The following is a 2,500-nucleotide window of genomic DNA, read 5'->3' as shown; positions in this document are numbered from 1 at the left end:
GCCCTTCCCGCACCGGGGAGCGGGCCTTTCGCCGGCCGGCGAAATCCCGCTCTCGGGCCCAGCGGCCCCTCGCGCAGCGGAGGAACTCCAAGGGCCGAGCCCCCGGGCGTTCCGGGGCGCGTGCGCGCTCCCCTCGCGTGCGACCCGCCGCCGGGCTGGTGCGGCGGCGGCGGCGGCGGTGGCGGCTTCGGTCGTCCCGTCGCCGGCGCCGCGGCCTCCCGGCGGGGTCGGCCGAGCGTGCTCGGTGGTCGGGCCGCGTCTCCGCGCCGGCGGGGCGGCCCGAGCCGCGGTCGTCCTCTCGGGCGCAGCGCCGGGCTACTGAGGGAGACCCCGGGCCCCGAGAAGGACGCCGCGGTGGTGGCGGCAGATGTCGGGCGCGCCCCCGCCGGTGGACGCTCCCCCGAGGGCGGCAGCGGGAGAGGCACCCCGGCGGGGCCATGCAGGTCGTCTCCCTCGCCCCAGGGCCAGGTACCTAGCGCTCCGCGCCTCGGCGGGTCCCCAGGTTCCCTCGGCGTCGTCAAACGCCGCGGGGGCCGAAAGGGGCCCGCCGGGCCGGGCGGCGGTTTAAAGACTCGGGCGGCTCGGCGCGCCCCGCCGCGGCGGCGGCGGCGGTGCCGGCGGCGGCAGGCGTGCGCCGGGCGGTGGCGCGGCGCCACTGAGGGGTGGGGAGCCGCTCCCGCCGATCCCCTGCGGTGGTGTCCGTTGCCACCGGCCGCGCGCCCGCCGCCGCCGTCGTCTCCGCCGCGCGCGCGGGCGGCGGGTAACCGCGCCGCGCCGGGGAGGGGCGCCCTGCCCCCCCCTCTCTGCGGCCCGGCCTCGGCGGAGAGGCCGCGGCGCGCGGTCGTGCCGCGGGGCCGGCCGACCCGCTCCCCTCGAAACCGGGGCGATGCCGGCAGAGAGCGCGCGCTCTCTGCCTTTCCTCAGCCGCGGGGTTGCGGCCGCCGGCGCCCGCCGCGCTCTCTCCTTGGCCGCTCTCTCCTTGGCGCGGCCGTGCCTCTCCCCTCGACGGCCTTCTCCTCGAACGCACCGGCGGCGCCGTCCGCCGGACGTCCCCGGCCCGACCGCCCCCCCACCCCGTCTGGGGCGAGCGCTCGGCGGTGCCTCCGTCGGCGGAGGCCCGCGAGCGCGGGCGGCCCCGTGCCGAGCGGCGGCGTCGCCGCTCGGCGAGTGTCCCCCCCTCCCGCCCGGGGGGGCGGGGGCGGCCTGCCGGGCGGCGCCCTCCGGCGCCGTCGGCCGTCCCGGCCCGGGCCTCACCCGTCGCGTTCCCGTCGCCCTTCCCGGCCGCGTGTGGGCCGAAGGGAGGGCGTGCGGGCAGCCGCGGGGGCGCTTCCCCGCCCGGTCTCCGCGTGGGAGCGCGGCGAGCGGGCGTTGCCCCCCGGCTCGGCGCCGTACGCCTTCCGCCGGGCGCGTGCCCGGGGGAAGGGGCCCCGACGGCGCGACGCGGCTGCGGTGGGCCCGGCAGGGCGGCCGCGGCGGCGGCGGGTCCGCCGCCCGGCCGGCCTCGGGCACCCGCGGCGCCGGCTCGGGTCTCGGTGGCGTCCGCCTCCGGCACCGGCGACGGGGTGCGGCCGCCGGTCGCTGGCCTTTCCGACGGGAGCGGTTCCCGCGGGGGGCGCGCCGGCGGTGCGGTCGTCGGCGCGTGCCGTCTCGAGCGTTGCAAGGCCGCTGGGGAGAGCCGGCCGCGCCGCGGCGCGGCGCGGCGAAGGGGAGCCGGCGCGTGCGGGGGCCGACGGCCGTCGTGCCCCCGGCCGCGTGTGCGTGTGTGTCGTCCCGTGCAATCGAGGTCGGGTGGGCCGCCGTGCCCCCCGCGGTCCGTCGCGCGCCGTGCTGGCCCTCCGCGCGGAGGCCGGGCCGAGCCCGGGCGCCTGGGCCGCCTCCGAAGAACGGCACACGAGGCGGCGTCTCCCTTTGCGGGGGGAGGCGGTCGGGGGCGCGGGTCCCCCCGCCTTTTCGCCGGCCTTCGGAGCGTTCCGTGGGCCTTTTTTTTTTTTTTTCCTCCGTTTGTTTGTGCTCGTACGGTCGAAGCCAGGCCGCGCGCCCGCGCGTCCTCGGCGCAAGAGAAAGGGGCCGCTCGGCGTGAGCGGTCCCGGCCCCTCCGCGCGTGCGGGGTCGGTGCCGAAAGCCAGACAACTCTTAGCGGTGGATCACTCGGCTCGTGCGTCGATGAAGAACGCAGCTAGCTGCGAGAATTAATGTGAATTGCAGGACACATTGATCATCGACACTTCGAACGCACTTGCGGCCCCGGGTTCCTCCCGGGGCTACGCCTGTCTGAGCGTCGCTTGACGATCAATCGCCGTCCGGGGGCCACCCCGGCGGCGCGGCTGGGGTCGCCTCGCAGGCCCGTTGCCCGCGGTGGGCGGCGGCGGCGGCGGCCGGCCGGTGCCCGGAGGGAAGGCGGTAGGGGCGCGGCGAGGGGAGCGGTTCCCCTCGGCGGCCTCGATCCTTTCCCTGCGGCCCGGCGGGCGTCGTCGCGGTCGCGGTCGGCCGCGCAGGGCCT

At 79.8% G+C, this 2,500-nt stretch overlaps 1 non-coding gene across 1 annotated transcript; it reads left to right on the top strand.

Annotated features, from left to right (window-relative positions):
- The first annotated feature begins 2,128 nt into the window (after positions 1-2,128).
- LOC135292193 (5.8S ribosomal RNA) lies at positions 2,129-2,281 on the top strand. The gene has a single exon (XR_010354679.1). It is a non-coding gene; the product is annotated as a 5.8S ribosomal RNA (ribosomal RNA).
- Positions 2,282-2,500: the final 219 nt, after the last annotated feature.

This window comes from Passer domesticus, unplaced genomic scaffold (genome assembly GCF_036417665.1).
Source record: "Passer domesticus isolate bPasDom1 unplaced genomic scaffold, bPasDom1.hap1 HAP1_SCAFFOLD_231, whole genome shotgun sequence".
Lineage (NCBI taxonomy): Eukaryota > Metazoa > Chordata > Aves > Passeriformes > Passeridae > Passer > Passer domesticus.
The sequence above is the reverse complement of the archived record's forward strand: the minus strand, read 5'-3'. Positions and strand labels throughout refer to the sequence as shown.